Source organism: Synchiropus splendidus, chromosome 14 (genome assembly GCF_027744825.2).
Source record: "Synchiropus splendidus isolate RoL2022-P1 chromosome 14, RoL_Sspl_1.0, whole genome shotgun sequence".
NCBI lineage: Eukaryota > Metazoa > Chordata > Actinopteri > Syngnathiformes > Callionymidae > Synchiropus > Synchiropus splendidus.
In genome coordinates, this window is record NC_071347.1 from 21,756,127 (window position 1) to 21,777,159 (window position 21,033).

At 45.7% G+C, this 21,033-nt stretch overlaps 1 protein-coding gene and 1 non-coding gene across 7 annotated transcripts in view; both read right to left on the reverse strand.

The window, feature by feature from the left end:
* Window positions 1-21,033, reverse strand: part of LOC128770386 (polypeptide N-acetylgalactosaminyltransferase 18-like) — a 59,444-nt gene that overhangs the window by 23,479 nt on the left and 14,932 nt on the right. The window lies entirely within an intron of this gene.
* trnap-agg (transfer RNA proline (anticodon AGG)) lies at window positions 16,097-16,168 on the reverse strand. Its single transcript has one exon. It is a non-coding gene; the product is annotated as a tRNA-Pro (tRNA).

Sequence of the window (21,033 nt, forward strand, 5' to 3'; positions counted from 1 at the left end):
CTCAGGACCCGAGTCAGTTTGGGATCAAGGAGGAGAGATTTGCGACTCCAAACCAAAGGTAACTAAGTCTGTACTGAAGGAGCTGGCGACTTCTAATCTGTGACGTGGACTAAGTTGACTCCACTTGGAAATTCAGTTGTCCATGAGAGGAGTGGCCCATCTTGTCTGGGGGTGAGGTGCCCGAATCGGAAGAGGCCCCGGGGCCGACCCAGGACTCACAGCGAGATAATGAATTAATTGAGCTTGGAACACCTCCGAATTCCACCAGGAAGTTTTCTGTAAAGAGGAAAGTTTGGGCCTCTTTAGATTTGCTGCTGCCCCCGCAACACAAACTCCAATAAGAAGAAGTAAACAGACGCGTTTTCCCGCCTGGATCACTGGACTGTCGAGTCAATCCAGTTCGAGGTCTCCTCGTAATCTCGGATGATGCCGTGTAATGCGGCAAAAAGCCCGACTTCCTCCTCCGGGAAAATGTTTTTAATGCTCAGATGAGTGAAAGATCACTTAGCCCCAAGAAACACACACGCACAGTGACAACCATTCACACACAAACACACGCACACACACACCACTGAGCTGGAGCAGCTTTGATCACGTCCTCTGTGTTCAACTGCTGGTTGCAGATTTGCATTTCAAAGGAGAAGCTTTTAGGTTAAACACGTACATATTCCATGGAACACAATTTGAGAAATCCATTTTTGGGCTTCTCTTGACCCGAGGACAGTTGATTTTACATATTTACATGTGATCATCTTTAGTGTGGAGATGATGGCGAAACGTGACAAATGACTTCAGGGTTGTAATTCAGGAACTGTAGTCTGGCACACACACATGCGCACACACACGCACGTGCGCACACATAGGCAGATGAAAAGACATTTTGAAATCAGATCAGGGAGCTAAATCTGAGTTTACTTCCACTACAAGTTTCCATTCTCTGCTCTCCAACGTGAGTTTTCCCTCTAACTCCTCGCTCTGACTCGTCCACAGAGGCTCGACAGCTGAGGTCCTGGGTTCAACTCCTGCACACACTTCAACATCAGACAGCAGAGATGATGCATTCAGGTGCTGCAACACATATTGGTTGACACGTGACCTTGAGATTTCAAATGTATCTTCTCTCAAAGTTTTCCTCAAACTTGGACCAAGGTTTGAGTGACAGCTGGCACCAGGAGCAGACGGGACAACAAAGAAGACCAAGTCTCGTCAAAAGTCCGAGGTGAGGAAGCTGCCCGTCCACACGGCAGTGGCCAAATCCTCCGAACATGCGATCGCATCGCTGATGTGCTTAATCAGACCAACTCGGGCTCCCTGTCAGGTGTGGGGGATTCGTGAGGGAGACTGTGATTCAGCGCTGGTGTACGTGGGCCAGGAGCGGCGTGAGTCACCGCCAGAAGCTTCCAGCAGCCACTTCGCCCAGGTGCAGCAAAAATACAGTCCACACACAAGTGTGTGTGACGCTTGCATCGCCACGGCGGCCAACAACTTGACAAGCAGCTGAGAAAAACGACAACACTAATGGCGTCAGTCTGGGAGCCGGGGTGGAGGTTCCTGAACCCTGCTGCAGCACATACGCCCACTTTAAGGTCCCTCTATCCGAGACAAGAGAAGAGCTGAGCCAGAAGGCAGAACTCACCGGCTCATCTTATCAGACAGACTTTCACAAAAAGGTTATCAGGTTTTTGTGAGTCTGGTTCCTGCATCCACAAAAATGAGGCCAACGTTTGAAATTTTCACACAGAAATAATTTAACACGTATTTTGAAATGTGCCATCATTTTTACTCATATCCTTTTCATTGCCGTAATGAAAACACAGATGTCTCTTGTCTCCATCGCTTGACTTCGGACATTCAGGTGAGGTTCAACTGCTTTCTGGTGCGTCTGTATGTGTCGTTACATGGAGCTCACGCTAGCCCCAGCCTATTCTTCTAATGCAGTATACAGTTTGTCTGTCACTGCCGATTATTATTATATACTTTATTTTCTCTCAGTCTCAGTGCTGGACTCAACAACCTGATTGCTCTGCTGTTGGTATCAAGCCCTGCAGCTCAGTCCAGGAACATACTGACTATGGCTCCACTGTTGTTACACGGACATCCACTAAGTATTTGTCCACCCTGCTGCGTTGAATTTTACTGAACCAGAGAGCGATGTCATCAACAAGCGACAGATTTTCCAGGCCTGATTATTCACAAGGCTGATTGTTTTGCGGGTAGAAATGCTGCATTTGCAGCGGATGTAGCTTTCAGACAGTCATTTGAGGAGTGACACTGCACAGTGATGTCATCAGAAGGCGACAGCCCCGGTGTCTCGCCACCTCGCCAGTATTTATCGTGTGTGCACTTCAACAGTGGTGATGGATTGATAACATACTGTTTCAAACATATATGCAAACAAGTATGTGAAAACAATCTACTGAAGAATAAACTACTAAATGTAGTGACAATAAAGCACAGAAACAAGGCAGTAAGGATAATCTTGATTAGTAGAGGTCAAAGGTCATCTCTACTTCTTTACATTCACTAGACTCTTGAACAAAGTGATGTGTTAATGGTCAACTATCAAAATGGTGAAAATTAAACTTTGGTCCAGAATTGTCTACTATTAGAGTTACTTTTTACAGAGGTCTGTAGCCAGCAGGGGGCGTCAGGGGGTCGAGGATATGGGGTTTGTCTGAAAAGTGTGAAGATGGGATGACATTGTAGTTTTGTAGAGAGTATCGTGTGTACTGTCTAGTGTGAGTACTCGGTGTCCAGTCTTCAGAGGTGTTTCATGCTTCGGGCTGATCACTGCACAGCGTAGCCCTCATCTTAACAAGCCAACTAGGCAGTGGGAAGAACGTCTTATTTGCGGAGACAAGTGCGACTCTCGGGACAGCGAGCGTAGGGAAGTCAATAAACGTACATCAACATGCAGCCGAGATTGGCGGTTCACTCCAAACAGCCTCCACGACCTGGTTTTGTTAATCTACTCATCACTGGGATGTTTACTGCTGTAGCGCAGGACGCTCTCCCAGCAGGCTTTGCACTCGTACGGCAAACACACTCCCACTCGCACCCGAGGATTTGAAAGACTTTGTTTTTGCGGGGAGAGAATCTCATTTGCTCTGCGAGCCATGCAACATTATCACCCCCGGAAAGGCTTTTTGTTTCCAACATTTAAGGAGGCGTTGGGGAAAACACAGCCTTTGTTCGCTTTTTTGTCGAAATTGGGAGTCTGTATAAAACATTTTTTTTAAAAACAGGCGGCTGCTTGAAGCCAGCAAAACCTCTAAAAAGGCAGTTTGGTACTGATGTGGGCGGCTTTGGGTCGTTTGGGGTATTAGTCTGTGTACATTTCGTCTGCAGCTGTGAGGAACACTGCCGGTAGTTAGTGACTAGCTACCACAGTGTTCCCATGAGGTCTGTAAGATCCCATCTCTACTGAAACTGCAGTCAGCTACTAGCTTCTGCTGATACAAGTCTACGAGGCAAATTTCTGTGTTTGTTAAAACCTTTAGATGTGTTTAATGACGTTGCTAAAGCACTGTGTTTTCTTCACCAGCTGGTCTGACTTTTAGAATGGTGGGTATTGAAGTCAGTTCCTGAGTACAAACTTGAGTGAACTGAAAACATTTACAAGAATCGATTATGTCTATCATCGGTGTCTGGTTCTGCGCTGTGCAACACATGAACGCCGCTCATGGGCCCGAGAATCTTGATAACATTTGCAAGTCACGATGTCCTGTATAGAGTCAGGCATTTGCGTGAAATTGCTAGCATCTGGAAATAAAGAAGAGGGCGGAGCGCTGGACTAGTCATGTGATTCAAAATCCAAAACAATTATTCTCAGCAACTGAAAGATGGTAGCAGCTACTCGCAGGGAACTTTCACCTAAGGATGGGATTAGGTAAAGATGGCAGCCACTGAGTGCAAGATTCATCCTTCTGGGCTGAAATCGCTGTGGGTTGAAATTGGACCAGGCATTGACAAGGTGTGCAACATCGTCCTGTTTTCCTACTTGCTGACGTCACCACTCACAGCATGCCAGACCTTCAGCTAGTGGGACGTCCGGACATGCAGGGGACACTCAACTCTGAAAAACAGGAGAATGGGATGCCCCGTTTTTTCAGCAGGACGCTCCCAATTCCCAATGTCTGTGTCTTTCTCCATGGTAAAACGGCTAAAACAGATCAGAATCTGTTGATTCTCGTGGCGTTGAGGACCCGGATCGCGGCACCTTATTCCTATTTGGGCGGAATAGTGGATGCGGCAGAGAAAACGCTGTTATTACTGGGGTGTCTGCCCCCGAACCCACCAGGGTCTTAACACCTGGTCTCAAAATCCTCGCTAAAAACCTGCTTCTGGCTGAAGTCCTTCTTTGTGAGTAAACCACTTTGTGACCAGCCTTCTGAAAGGTGTTTTATAATGGGGCAACCCACAGTCCGTGCTGCTCGGACATGCATCAGGTCTGATGAGCACGACTCCAGAAGCTCCACAGAAGCGGGCGTGAAAGCTCTCTCTGGAAGTGAGCAGCATTTCTAAGCAGCTAAAGTGGACGTGGCAGGATGAATCAACGTCAGCTCGGAAAGGAAGCGTGCTCGCCACTGATGTTTGGACTTTATTAAATTACCACGGCACTAATCAGATGTATAAGTTGCCGTCTTTGTCTGGACTGTCAGAAGCAGAACTTCTCCAGAATTCTAAGTGACAGCCGCTCGCTCAAACCTTTCATGCTATAACGCCAGTGCGCGAGCGGCAATCCAATTTTTTATTGCTTCCCGAGATAAAAGAGTGCAGATAAGATGGGAGAACTTCTTTTGTTGTCTGACTGAGCTCTTCATCTCGCTGATAAGCCTCGCTAAGCAGCGCTCGCTTCTTCTCATCTGCTACAAAACTTGACCTGCCGCCAAGAGCGTCGATCACATTTCTCACACACGCAGGAAGATGGGATTCTAATCTGTCTTTATTGCATCTTCACTGCAGTCTCCACTTCCACCAGGAATCAATAGCGAATCGAGCTGCTCGTCCCGGTGCGTCCGTACAGAAACTCAGCCTGGCTGATTATCATGTTTCACGACTCAGGAGCCGATGTCTGCCGCATGCAGATGAGGGGGGAACAATGTCGGCGCGGTAATCTGTGATTCAGGGAAGACTACTGTAAAAATAGAAATGAGATTAAGCCCTTTTTCGTGCTGCATAATTCCCTCATTCAACTGACCAGAATTCCATTCATGCTGAGATGAAAGTGTAACAAGCAAACTTTCGCAGCAGACGCACAGCGTTTCCCAAAATATGAAATGTTGCGCTTGCACTATTCGAAGCCAATGCCAGCGAGAAACAGAATGAATATTAAGAGATGGAAGAAAAGTTTTTTCAATGGGATAAACAGATAACTTGATGCTAGATTGTCATTTATTTGAAGAAGTCTATCCCAGCTACTCAGGGAGAGAGGCTGGGGACCTGAAAATTTGCCTCAAATGGGTTTCAAACTGACTGCAAATGCCCAGGGTTTTCCACAATAAACAAGTGATGATAACAAGATTACAAACAGCGCAGAAGCCATCAAAAACATGGATGTGGGGGCGTCAATCCTCGCCGGTAAAAGACAGAGTCAGTCCCACTGTCTGCCCAAACACGTTTTGAACTGCTGACCCTTCTGAAGAGAGGTTTGTGTATTGCGGGAGGAAACCAGAGTGGTAAGAGGAAACACAGGAGAGCGCATGGAGAACATACCAAGCCCACAGACAGGTTTGAAGCTGAGAGTGAAGTGGCTCGGATGAGGATCAGCTCCGCCAAGAGATGAGGAGTCTAAGAATCTTAAAGCCTTGTGTGAAAGAAGGATGGAAATGTGGACAGGCGGATTGTTGCAGCGTCTTCACTCATGAAGACGGCATCATGGTCAAGTGAGAACTGCGGCAAAAGGCAGAGCTTTCCATAGGACTTCTACTCTCCATCGGTGGACAACAAAAGGAGTGACCAAACTAGATCAGAGACTGGAACACATTACTGGCAACTGGGCAAACTAGCATCTGAGTGGTTTCCAGCCCACAAACCGACTTACTCCCCACCTCTCAAGTCATATCAGAGAGACGGTGCTGAACCAGCCCTTTATCTACTGTGGAAGTATCTAAAAGCAACAAAGGATTTGAACTCCTCCGGCTATGGGTCCATCAGGTTTGTCAGAGGAGCGACCAGCTTGCTGCTAGTTCTCCTTCTTGTTGATAAAATGTCTTCCTCTGCATACATCACGTCAAATGTGGACTCTGGTTGATTAATAAACCATCACTTGTCACCAGAGTTAAAATCTTTCAACTTCTGACACAACATCTATTACTTTAAATGCACAAAAACATGTCTCATCCCCAGCTTCCATATTGTATGGCAACAATTTGTCATTTGTAATTTTGCTACATTGACTTCCCATGTAAATCGGTTGGTTTTGGGGCTTAAAAAAGGCTTTGCTACCCAGGAGAGACTCAGAGAGGAATCACAGTTGAGGAGCCTCAGGCATCCTGTTTATCTCGCTTTGAAGATTTGGGGGGATCCTATTGGAAGGGGTCCCAGGAGAGATCACGTCAGGAGAATGAGAATTGTAAAATGATTTCAGCACAAGTGTCACAGCCGGACATTGATTGTTTTCTGCCTCACACCGGAGTCTTGTTGGGACTCGAGCCAGCCTCCTGCCACCTTCCTCAGAGCAGACACCAGATTCAAGGGTTCAGAAACATTTTGAGGTGTTCTGGAATCCACTGAGCGATTCTTATTTGAGAGGACGCGGAACTACTTTGAGAGTCCTGCGGCGATCCTTGCTCTTCTGTAACTTAGGTGTCAGCAGCGACTGCAGGTTCTAATTACCACTCTTCCCTCCGCCGGGTTCCTCCACTCAAGTCTCTCATCAAGTCGTCAGGCAACACTCTGCTCTATCCTGCTTGTCCTGTGGTTGACTAATTAGCTTCCCAAACAGCACATATCCATTGGTCCCAGCGTCTCGGGGGTCCCTTCCTTTAGAGAACACGCGTGCCCTTCTGTTCCTCTCATTATGCCCCTGGAGTCAAACATATTGTGCAGTTAGAGCAAACAGGCCGCTGCAAATGCAAATGTGTCTCTCTCCGAGGAGCGAAAGCTCTCGCAATCTGTTTTCCTGCATATTTTTAACCCCGGAAAAAAAAAGAAAAAAACACTCTGAAGCAGGCAGCTTTGCTTTGTTTTTTTGGCTGCTTTAAGATACCGCTCCTTTTTCATTTTTGTTCCCTCAAACACTGAGGGGTCAGGACATGAAACAAGCTTGCCAGTTCAGCTGTTCCAGAATAAAACAAAGTTCATCTCATTAAGAGTCAGGTGGTCATAATGTTGTGGCTAAATTTATCCACATAATAAACAAAGCAGGGATGAGGTTCTTCTGTATTTGACTGCGGTGAATGCAGAGTGTTGCCTGACTATGGCAATAGCTCGATTAAGCTCAGATTGCGTCATGTTCTCCCGCTTTACATGCAGTGGAGAGACTATAGAGCAAAGAGTAGTTCACCTCCGTGACAAGGGGTGGCGCTTTGTGCTCTTCAGTCCTTCCAGTTCCAATGGCCATAGAGGAAGAGCAATGGAAGCTGGCAGGTAGCAAGGAGCCATTTCAGGCTGAACCGTGTAGACAGCGATGGTGCTGACTGATGAACTAGCTTCACTTCAGAGGTCCACAACCAGCGAGCAATGGTTCAACACTGTCACCGTCATGGAGCTGTCATCATCCTCAACATGCTTTCTTCCCCAGGTTTTAGGATTAAACTCGCAATATTGTGGGGACTGTCTTGTCTATGCATCACAAGAATGATAGATGTGAAGTATCAGACATACAGAGTTTTTGGATCACCGCCGTGAGTCTCGACTAGCAACCATGCTAACGGTTGCTAACGTGGAGCTAATGTCGTCTCCTTAAACCAACAAGCAACGTCTTCTTGTGAGAACTAACAATAAAAATGACCCGAGTGAAAAAAGTTGAAGACAAACCTGCAGTTCATCATCGTGGCGAGTTCCAAAATTCAGCTAATGTCAGGTTTGTCATGTAATCACGGCAGACAACGGCTCAGACGGAGGACTCATTGTACAGAAGGTTATTAGACATCACTAGACCGTGACTAGTCTAAGAGTTTGTTTACTTTCGCTGTGTAGCTGAAGCTCGCGCAGCTGCACGTCACCCAGTCCGGTCATGGTCCAGCTACTGGCTACATGCCAGCTATTACCCACATTATCCAGGCTGTGTAGTCTAAGATAAATTCCAATTTCTCTCCACTCGTTGGACTAAGCTGTTTACAAGCATTTTGAAAGTCCGAACAAAGGCGGACCAACTCAATAATTTGGTTTTCTGAGCCGTCTTTTACACAGCAGCTGCAGCACCGTCGTAGACAGTGATGGAGATAAGCTAAAGCTAGCTATACAAATGCTATCGCTAACTCTACCCACAAATGCTAACCTCTGACTCCATCTACACTGCCTAATTTCATATGGAACTTTATGTACAAGCTAAGTCCTCAGAAATCTCCACTGCAATACAGCTCCATCAGAAACACAATCCACAAATGCAGCGCCACAAATCTGCAACCCTAACGCAGAATGTAAGGAACAGCGGCATCTGAGCCAGCCACGGGACGCTCTGAACCGATCCCAAGTATTGACCTGCAACACAAACTCCATCCACTAACGCGATGGTGAATTATCACTCTGGAAACTGCGAGGTATCAGAACACGGCAGGACTGCCGACTCAGCGAACGCTCCTCGACGAGTCACTTCCGGGACGCTGACAGAACACAATTAGCGGAGATTGATCGCCGGCACAGCTGCGCGGCAGAAGTCTCGGCCAGAACGCTGGCAGGACTCTGCCAGGTCCCCCTGCTCCTGCAGCACTTTCTGTTCTGAGCATTGACATAAACAACCTTGTCGGCTCAAATCCCCCCGTCACTTGTCGCTGTCCTACCAAATCCCCTCCTGCTCTGAATCATCTACATGACAGCTGGGAATATCACTGCGGGTCAGCGGACCAGTACCCGGCACTGTGTGTGTGTGTATGTGTGTGTGTGTGGAAGACTGCTCTGAGCAGTTTGTGTCCTCGGATGATCCACAACAAAACATCAGAACATCTTTGATCGAGGATTTCTAATGAAGTCATGTGACATTCATACACTTCCTGCGAGTCCTTCAACACCCGTCCATGGGTTAATGAGTCACTCTGTGAGCCAGTGCAACGAGAAGAAACAGGTTCATCACAGAGCGACAGTGTCGACATAAATAAGGGCAGAAAGCACTTCCAATTCAAAATAAGAAACTCGGCACGATAAACACTGTGACTGTCTGTGCAATTGTTTGCCACTGTGAAGGATGTTAAACCTGGGCAACAGTGTGAGTGACTCATTTCCCTCTGGAGGGAGAGAAGTGTCAATGATGCAATGAGTCCCATCCGAGTATATGTGACCCACTGGAACTCATGACCACATAAGCCGACGAGTCATTGGATTGGTATTTTTTTTCTTCTTCTTTTCTTTCGTTGAGGAAATTAGTTAAAGGAGATTCGTGACTCATGGGTCAGTACACTCATTTCTCTCAAATAAGTTGCAACATTCAAACAAAGTGTATTTTTTCATGTTTCTTTTCCAGTTCAACATCATTTTTTTACTTTTCTCTTTGCTTCCACTAAAGAGTGAGCAGTAAGTGATGTTGTTTTTTTCAACAATCAGTATTTCTTTGTGTGATGGATGATAGAAGTTTCCCAAAGCACTGTCTTTTGTCAACTGTTTTTATTTATTTATTTATTTACTTTTCCTTCCTGAGGAGTGTTATTGGTGCATTGAATTCATTAAAATTATATTTTGGATTTTGATATAGCCAGCCTTTAACCTCTAGGTTTTTTAAATGAAGTTGACAGTTTACATTTTTGGAAACTGTAAGGGATTTTCTTCTTACTCCAGTCAGAAAAGGGATTCCACTATTCCCAATTTACCCAATCTTGTCCCACTTTTATTGTCAAGTTATTTTTTCGTCATTGACTAAAGAAGAGGTGTTTACTTATTTATTTTATATCTCGTATTTTAGCTTATTGATTTAATAACTAAAACATTTTTATTTGTATTTTATTGTACATTAAATTAATTAATCACTCACCATTTGTCATTTTTTCATTTTTTTCCCCAACAGTTTTATTACATTTTCATTTATGTCACTGTTCTGTGAAAGTCCATGTTATTATTTCGCGACGTTCATTTCAGCACTTAAAACCACTTTTGTGTTTGTTTACCCCATTTATTAATATTACTAATTTGTTCTTCTGTTTATTCCCCTCATGAGGTCATGAAGGACTCGAGTGTATCCCACCAAACACAGGTACAGGAGGAGGGGGACAGCCTGGACAGATCTCCAGGACACAAAACGACAGACAACCACTCACACACACTTGCACCATTTAGAGTCATCCGCTAAATACTGGGCAGTGGGAGGAAACCACAGGAAGATCAAACAGACTATTATTTCCAAAGCTCCAAACCCAAATTGCTGATGAAACGCCTGGAAGTGCCGTCACTGGTCGGCAGATTAGCAGACGTACTTTGATCAGACTGGAGTTGCTCTGCAGCTCCAACACAGCAGCAACGCAGCAGCACACTCCTGACAACCCCAAAGCAGCGATGGCTCAGGTCCAGGCCGGCGCTCTGTGACGGTGAATCAATACAAAGCCGAATATGATGAATATAAAAGAGCGAGTGGGGGCTGATGATATTCACAGCGGCTCCCCAGAGCCACGCAGACACACTCCCTGCTCTCCTTCTGATATCAAACTTCAGCGCGTCTTCACAGCCGCTCGCTCCGACAGAGACGCTCCACTTGTTTGGAGTTTGTGATTGAACTCCATCCAAACTGAAAAATAATGACTTCGCCATCGTCATGAAGTCGTGTTGCTGTTGAGGTTCCAGCTTCAACTGAAACATCGATTGATGAGTCCAGGTGGCGGCTTCAAGTCGATGATGTGATCAGGCGTCAGAGATGGAGCGCTTTAGAGCGCCGTCCTGTAGAAGCCTCCACAGCTGAGTCACAGGAAACCTCACCACAGCTCCACAGAGCTTAGTGCAGAGCAGGAGTCGAGATGGCAGTAGGTGTGAATGACGCTCTCTGTTGGCAAGTCCTCTCCACATGGATACGTTATCTCAAATTATTTATCGGATGGGTTTTTGAGCAGTTCTCATTGGGGCACCACAGGGCACTGTCCATTCACTGTTTCTTTTTACTCTGGAAAATCTAGTGGTGGAGGAGATACTCACCAGTGTGGAACACCAGCTACTACAGCAGCAGACCAACGAGAAGAAGAAACTGAAGGGACCTTTTCTTGAAGATGCTGAGGTTCTTCTGTGTGAACAGCAGATGTTCTACCACTCAATAGCAGACAGCTTCTTTGCTGGGGCATGGACTACATGGTTGAAGAGTGAGTGGCCTTGTCTGAGCAGTCTCTCTTCTCCACTTTGGACTGTTTGCTTCTGCGTTGATGGTGAAGCTTGACTTTTCTATAGCTTTTTTCTGATTATAGACTTTGTATTTTTTGACTTTTTCCACTGAATTTTTTAACACTATTATTATGTTTCTCAAGGATTTCTGCAGGTGGACATCAGAATCAGCCAACAGGGCAGATGAGAGATGAAAAATGTATCAGCGACAGCATCATGCATCAAGTCGGTAAATAATCGATGTCAACACTGGTGTTGAATCATCAAAATGACAGTGATGCTTGAGTAGCTGCATGGCAGGGTGAGGCAGGATGCGTGATAATTCTTTTATAGTTGAAGCCTTAAAACCTGTTTAAATAAACGCTCTCCCTGCCCTTGTTGCCAACAATGGGCCGAACACAAGCCTAGTATATAGCCGCAATACAGACCCAAAGATATCATGAAATATATAGAATTAATGTACTTGAACTGGAGAGGAAAACCAGTGCTGTGAACTGTATTTGTCATCTTCAAATGAATCATCACTTCAGCAGCTCATCACCGTCAACGTGTCTGTTTCATTCCCTCTCTTGTTTTCGCTGGTGTTTTGTTTTACATTCTGATTTAATAATAAAAGACTGTTTTCTCAGCTGATATTTATGCGCCTCAGAAGAAAACAAATCTGCTGAAATCGTTGCCGACAGCAGATTGAATTCCGTGCATCTCTGCTTAAAGGTTTCATTTAAGAATATTGGTTTTCTGTTATTCTGTGGGATAAATGGGCGCTCTAGCGAGAGTCACGGCGGAACCCGTCCGCTGCTCGCTCTCCTCCTCAGACGATCTATTGGCCGGTAAGTAGACTCTCAAGGAAACATGCATGAGGGTCACGGCGCAATCAGGCGCTCGGCTAACACACGCGGAGAGCCTCATACATTATTCAAGTCCGGAGTCTGGACTGGAGTCTCCAGTCAGCTGCAGCGGGTCGGTTTGTTCCGACACTGATCTGGTCGGACGAATGTGAGAGAGGCCCGTCGTCCTCAGCGTAAGAGGAAGAACTCCTGCGCGGGATCAGGACGCCAAACTTTCTCCTACGTGTTCTCGTGAAATGCCTTCACCAGGAGAGGTCATTAGCGGCTGCTTTTATTCATCGCAAATACGTTTTAATGCCTCTTTTCTCTCCAGTGAGAAGCAACAGAACATGATGAATAAAGAGAACCGAAGTGAGCTAGTTAAGAAGGTGGTTTTGTTTTTAAGTTTGCCTCCTACACTTCAGAGTAGAATGTGTGTCTCCATGGACAAACTTTTTGCTCACAAGGCTGGGGAAGCTGGCTGGAAACAAAGGAGTGTGGGAAAGTAAAGTGGTTCATTTTCTCCTGCTTATTCCTATGCCAGGTCTTTATGGGCCGCATTCTGGGGACATCCGTCAACACACTGACACCTACTGACCATGTAGAGTCATCAATTAACCCCATTCACTGCAATTATGATGGTCCCTGAACGCATTGTCTCCTGTAGTTTGAAGGCTTCATTCTGGATCTGACAGTAGAGCGCTACATGTGAAGAGCAAAGTTGAGGTTTCCAGAGAGAGAGATGTTTGGGCCTCTTTACTTATGCTGCAGACCCTGCGACCTGACCTCAGATCATTGGAAGAAACTGTTGACACAGCACTAAACTACTTAAAGGTCATTTATAAATAGTGTCTGTTAAAAAAAACATGCTTCACTAGCAGGATACAGGGCATCACTGCACACATATTACAAAACATGTAGAGCACAAACCATGCAACATCTTTGTTATATTGCAGGACCATGACGTCATCTTCTTCTGTTAAAGTGCTCTCTGCTGACCCCTGCAGGGGCCTCTTACAGCATCCTCTTTTCTGGTCAAAATGACACAGAAATTAGCAACTTTAGCTGCCACACAAGGCTCTCAAATCCGTTGCCACGGCAACATGCCAACAAACAAGAGAGGATGAGCTGCATCCATCTCACTCTTCGACTCACACAGATGAAGCTATGAAAAGACGTGGAGCACAGAGCGGACAAGGACACGGCTCCGGCTGTCTTTGTGTGTCCCGCAGAGGTGGCACACTCGCAGTTCTCCGTAAACTCCTCTTCAGAACATCAACACAGAGTCTAAACTATCAGGATGGAGAGAAAGAGTGGATCCCATTTATGTCACACTCGGCCAAATCGGTTCCCACGCACGTGTGGGCGGCTTTAACGGTCCAGCTCGAGTGCAGAACCAAATCAACAACAATAACAGCCATAATGAAGAGAAAATCATGAATTCTGAGACTGCCATTGTTTCCTGGTAGAAGCAGCAAAACTATTCTGCAAACTGAAGGACATTTTAGAATGTTTCGCGACCTAAAAGTTGCTGACTCATCGGGGCCTGGACCCTACCAGTGCTGAGCTTTCTTCCATTATGGTTTGAAGGACCGTGACTAAGAGCCACACTGGTTACATCACTGGGATTCAAACCCATTCCCAGTCTTAAACAGATGCAGGATTTGTCTTGAGCCGTGTGAGCGCTGTTAAATGCAAGAGAAGAGGCAGCGCAGGAACCCCACAAATCAATTTCCAACAACCTCATGCATCAATGTTTGACAATGACTCAGAGTTTTCTTAATAGATGGCCCCTGTCCTCTCGCATTCTGGCCGGTGTCTCAGCGCTTTGGCTCTTAACTTCCCGTAATCCATCATCGGCGACCTTTGAACGCCGCCGAACACCAGGCCACAGTCTGGCAGACGAGGATGACGGAGCGGCACACACGAGGAGAGAGGCGGGTGATGGGAAGGCGAGCGGACACAGAGACAGCAGATGTTATCCAAACCAATTATTTCTCTCCGCCGGAATTAGAGCTGCTAATGTCCTGATGGAATCATCCCAGAGTCATCAGACATGCTGTGAGCACCACAATGACTTCGCACCGTCAGAGTCATTCTCTTAAAATACTGCTCCAACACTGGATGGAGCTTTGAACGCTTGGACGCACACGTGTCATGAATCCGGCCCACAAGAGCTTGAAATGGCCCAAAATTAAATTACCCTCTCATTTAAAGAGCACAAACAGACCATATCCCGTGCTTGTCCATATCAGACCCACAATCATTAGTGTTCCTCATCCCTGCAACAGACTTACTTTGACTTCTCTGCTTAAAACATTGAAACAATGCAAGTGTGTGAGATGCAAACACAAACCCCAAACTCCCAGTTTTAAAAAGAGGGGGACGTGTAGAAAAATAGCGTGCAGTTAAAACAAATTCCCTGTTATGGTCTAGCTTCTAGTTTTTGGTAGAAAGGATTTGCGTTATTTGGATAGATAAGTGAGATAAGTAATCTATCCTTGCATTTTTATCCAGGTGGTGGAGCCGGCAGCCAACATGAAGAGGCCCAGACTGCCTTGTCGCAGTGTCTCACGAACACCTCACTAGAGAGGCATCCAGATGACCATCTGATAAGACATACAACCCCTGTAGCTCCTCTCTGTGGAGCAGTTCTGAACTCATGTTCAAGGTGCCGTTTACACAGAGATTGAAACAATGTTTAGATGTTTATTCGGTTGGATTGTGTCCACCAGTGTTGAATTACTGTCCGACCACATACAAATCTGTGTAAGCAGTGACTTCTATCCGTTGTTGAAAAAAGCAGAACTGGCACTCAACCAGTGGCAGAATCTAAGTTTCGACATACAGATTTCCTTCAATGTCAGTTTAAAATTGGCCAGTCCAGTTGATCTGACCAGGACTTTAGGGTTCATTCCAGCTACTTGGTGAAGAGGTAGGGGACAGTTCCATCACAGGAAACCTTTAGGGCCATCAATTAATCTCTGCATGTTTTTGGACTGCGGGAGGAAACCAGAGTGCCAGGAGGGAACACGCACAACTCCACACAGAAAGGATGTGCTTTCATCACAAGTTGAGTTTACAGAAGGCAAACAAGCAGTGTCTCAGACAAACTGAATTAAAAGAAGAGGATGTCATATTGGGGTGGTTTCAGGGGCTTTTGGGACGAGCGAATGAAATCCAACCGAGGGGCCGGTTGAATTAGCTCCGGGTCGCTGGGAATAAAGCAGACACGCTAATGAGTGTGTTATGGGCAGCGGGTGTTTTGGGCTTGTTACAGAAAAAAGTGTGACTCAGCGTGGATCAGCTGGTGTGTTGATGAGCTCGACTGGGCATGAGCTAAAAGCCCTCGCCGAGTCCGATTGGACTCAGCTGGCAGATGCACGGTCACACGCTCACTACACACTCGCAGGCAGCAGGACACACAGCGCGCCGCTCGAAGGGTTCTTCCTCAGCGATGTGACACTGGCGCAGGACGGCAGCCTCGTTCTCATTCTATCAATCAGCTGCTCTGCCTTCAAGACAATCCCGGCCCGCTGGCGTCCCACTGGCGTCCCCCCGTCTGTCACTTCTCTATGTCGTGCCATCGACATTAAACTCCTCTTCCTCCCAGAGTCCACCAAACAGACATACCTCCGAATATCAGGCCCATTTAGCCAAACATAATCACAGATTCCTCTGGAGCTGCTTCCCACCAGAAGCCCCGCAGTTCTTTAACGGAACACTAGGTTCGTCCACAAACATCACAAAAGAGGATTGAGAGGAACTGGACAAACCAGCTGTTCAAACAGACGGACGGTTTCTTACCAAAATTAGGGCTCGTCCGGGATTTGAACCCAGGACCTCTCGCACCCTAAGCGAGAATCATACCCCTAGACCAACGAGCCAGATGTTAAGTAAGAGTACACAACATAACACGCTATTCAAAGTTAAAACATATTGGACAATTCCAAGACACTTGGACAGAAATGGGTAAGGGCCACATTTTTGGGCAAAAAATCAGGAGCTACACACTGTTACAGACAAAAACCAGAAACTAAAATAGTTTTTAAAAAAACGTACTTTACTTACCTTAGAACAGCACTTGGACAGAAACAGGAACAGGGCTTCAAATGTTAACTTTTTTTGGCAAAACAACATCAGTGATGATGTGTTGCTGCGCGGTAGATACACTACTCATCACTGTTGTCATCATTTCCTCCAACAGTTGGAAGTCTAAACAGATTTCCCAAAGCAAGTATTCCTCAGCGTGTTTCCTTCCCGAGTTAGCGACCACACAAGCTACTTCCCTTATCTTTCCATCAGCTTGTGATGATAAACACAACGCTGCTAATCACTCTCTCCAGATGTGTGTGTTTATCACTCTAACCTCCCAAAAACAGCGCTCAACTGTGTCACTCCATTGTAGATTAGGCTTTCGTTCCAGCAGATGCCTTGTTCTTGCAGCACCTCAGGGACAGGTGAGTTTAATTTAGGTGATCTAATGAAAAGTGGAGCAGCGCTGTGTTTGGAGGCGGTCACCGCACTTGCACTCATTATATGAGGTTTAACACAAATCTCCTCTAATATCACCATTTAGTCACAGCGATTTGATTCAGCATTAGATTCAGCTATATTTATCATGTTAGCATTTTGTCAACGGGTGAAGCGAGTCCGCACCAGGAATGAAAGTTCTATAGTTCCCATGACAACCGCATCATATTCTGCATTTGGATCCTTTGATCTTCCACGAAAACACAGACACCAAAAAATAAATAACAGAAGTTCTTGCTCTCTGGAGGATCTTTAATGATCAAGAGCTTTTCTTGCTTCTTCAGTGAAGAGAACGTGAACAAGGAATTCTTCAAAGAACATCGGAAACTTTTCTCAACACGAATCCAACAACACATGCCAAAACAAAGCTGAGATTAGAGGAAAAGTAGAAACAGACTTTTATGGGTGAATGCTAGTAAGTTAACGTTCGCAAACTTAGTTTATTGCTATTGTCTTCCTTTATGGTTGTGTTAGTCCTAAAGATGCTAACAAAACAAACTAGAAATTAGAACTTCCTGTCCATCTGAACACCACCAAAGATTCATCGAAATATTGTGTGTTATGTTCATTAATTCATCTTCTAGTGGGCTGGAACCCACCCCAGGTACCTAGGGCAAGAGGCATAGGACACCCTGAAGAGGTCTCCTATTGGCACACAGACATGAACTACCATTCACACACACATTCCAGTGTACTCCAAATTGTACTTGTACTTGTCAGAGGCACCAGTGAACACATAGATGGTACTGATTTTGCCACACCACACTGCAACACCACATGACCTCCTTAGATCTTGGAACTCCATGAATTCATGATCCAGATGGGTGAGATAAGCAAGTGGGCCCCAGCGTCTCTTTGCAACAGAAAACACGCATAACAATTCAGACACTAAAACAAATGTTTTATTAATTCACTAAAGTAAAAATGTTCAACATTATGGGTACCGACTGATTTCATTCATGTTTAACAACACAATCATCTAGATTCATAACGCATCAAGCAGACAGCAATATTCCACAGCAAAGTTTCCTCCAGGGTTTGTATTGTTTTGAGCTCAGTCAGTTCCAATCCCCAGCAGAGTTCCCTCTCTATCACGATCTTGAAACCTGACCTTCTGCCTCGACCCTGTCTGGATACTTCTGTCAGGTCTGGACAGCTAGCCTAGTGCCACGCGCCTCTTGCCTGTGAGCCAGAGACCCGACATTCCCCCGGACTGATCTTCTGGCTCTGACCCCGGACTGTATAATCAGCAGTCTGACTCTGAGCGCAGCAGCAGATCATGTTTGATTGATGAGCAGTGCATTCAAGTTCAGTACATCATGACACGGGAGAGACGTGCTAACAAGGTGCCGTCCATCCTCCAACAAGCATGGAGTCAGAGGAGAGGCAGGTCTTTGCACAGGAGGCTGTGATGACCACAAACTGACCAGACTAGAGCCTCCATTCAAGAGGTACCAAGAAACAATGTCACGGCTGAGTCAACAGTGCTGAGGGACGGAGCCTTCTCTTCGTGCTATGCGTTCATTTCTTCCATATTTCTTTATGTTTTACAAAGCTTAAGGTTATGGGCCAAACGGAGCAGGACCACCGGAAACCATAGGGGGCAGTGTTGCAGTGACTACCCAATACGTAGCTCAAATGAGACATGACGAGGACATAACAATGGTGGAAATTCTACATCCTCCTTAACACCGACCACCGCCTCCTCCATTTCCTCTTTTGTGCATAAGGTACATTAGCAATACTTCCACAGTCGCCATGTCGGTTTGGAGTTTCTCGTTGTCATAAACCTTTGACTCTGGGCTGCTCCCTCTGGTGGATATATTGGTGAACAGCAATATCAACATAAAGAACACATGAAGGCATGCGATCAGTGACGGGAACTGTCGTCCATCCGCCCCCTCAAACTCTGACACATCCTCTCACCCCCCACGTTGAGACGCCCCCTACGATGAGAGAAAATCCTGAGGCTGCATTTTGAAATGTGACATATTTAGCAACTTCCTCTTCTTGTTTCTGGAAGGCTGTGCGTCACACCTGTGTCTGAGGTGATGGATTCATGTTTATTTCGCTTCCCTGTGAATGCTGCTGCCTTGGATGCCACAGGAGCACAGCCGATTTCTTTTTTAATACTCGCTGTTTTTGTATGAAAACGACACCCCGGACACCAGCTGTGAACAATCAAATGGGGCTGTGTGTGTGTGTGTGTGTGTGTGTTTGCAATAACTTCAGGTGATTCATATAATCCTATATTTAGCCACGGCAACAAATCAGAACGCAATTTGTGCTCCCTCACGGGCCTGTGCATCCAACCAGGGATGTAAAAAACATCCAATTATGTTAATATAGAAACAGAATTACAAACGCTGAGCATGTGCGTGTGTGTGTGTGTGTGTGTGTTAAACTGCTTGTGTGCCTGGAGTGAGCGTCGGAGCAACAATTCTGATCGCATCTGACTGCAGCCTCCTGCTTCTATCACCAAAATAAAGTTCAGTGAAAGGTTGAGCATAAAAGTGACCTAAATATCCAGAAGCCCCGAGTTTACTCTCAAGCACAAATCGTGTTACGTTCCAGGTCCAAACAGAACCAAGCTCCAGTTCATCCGAGTTGACATTGTGCGTGTGCTCTTTTTACTTGACCTGCTCTGTGAATGTCTGTGGCTTTGCAGTGAAGGAGGTCCAAGTCAAACCAAACAAAACCTCCACACCACTGCTTGAATATGCAACCCCCTGCAGGGGTCACGATGAGGGGGTGTTAGAAAATATCACAAATATTGCAATAGTTTTTAACATTTTTGCTGAAATATCGTAATACTCGATTGTGTGATGTTGTTGGATATTTTAAGTGAGCTATATCAATAAAAAACGTTTCCCTTTTTGATGGTGGCTTATTTTGTTCCTTGGCTGGAGTGATGAAGTTACTGATAGTCTAATTGGACTGATATCATAACAATAAACTTGTTATCTTGTGCATAATTTTGTACTGCATTACCTGATTTTGCCCCCTAAAATGATGGCTCTTATTACAATATATTGCTTAACTTACAGTATCGCAATATACCGCAATGTATCGCATCATCACTCCTGTATCGAGATATGTATCGTATTGCAAGATACCTGCCGATGCACAGCCATAGACCCACGACCCAGACACACTTCCTCTCTGACCAATGACCATGGACTCAAACATAAACAGCAGTCTCACATCCTCACCAAAGTAAAGTTAACACACGGGATGACAACTGCAGTGGGCTAGTCAGACAGTTTTAAAACGGCAAGCTGCGTCTGTCGCAGCTTCCAGCGACTCCCACAGTTATTCTGGACGGCTCCGACAGACACCATGAAATAATCTAAAAGGCACAGCTGGGCTCGGAGAAGAGACGAGGGACTAATCTCCTAATTAGTGCAGAGCAAGCCGACTACTACAGTACCGTCTACAGTAACGTTAGATGTCCGAGGGAAGCGTGTATCTGTGATTAAAGTGTCATCGAAATAGGAAGGCGCTCCGGAAGACGCGGAACAGCATTCTGACTTGAAAGAGAAAAACATGTATTTTTAAGATCAAAACCAGCAACAGCCAGCCTGTCACCATTAAGGTCGAACCTCGCTTTAGTGCCCTAAAGCATCGGCCTAACAGAGCACACGACCCTGCTGATCCACCATGTGGTGATCGAATGGAATACATGGTTTAAAGCCTAGACTTTGGTCCCACTAAGATCAATCCAATTGTTCAACTGAACTACCTGCAGACACCTCAATGAAGCTCACATAGCAGGTAAACAAAGATCAGACTGGGTGACTCTGTGTTGTTAACACAGATGTGTCAACGCCTCAAGAACAACTGAAGACGGTCGATTTACATTATACATTGCAAAACAAAATGGTGTGTATGGATTAACACTGCATTGGTCGTAGATGTCGAGCGAACCTGTCATCAGGGCAGCGTTGTCGATGGCGGCGACAGCTTGATCAGATCCAACCACCTTCACACAGTTGTTAGTTCTCCAAAACAAGATTACATGACGTGATTCATTTATTTGTTTACAGCTTTAACACGACAGTTTAAGCTAGCGTTACCGATGCTCCTAATTAGCTAACACGCCACTCCAAGCAACGTCTCTGCTGTGTGAATATTTTTCAGCGAGAGAGACGCTAAACCAGACCTGCTTCGCTCTCCAGCTTGAAAGGCTCTGATTAGCGTGGACAGGAAAACAACATAA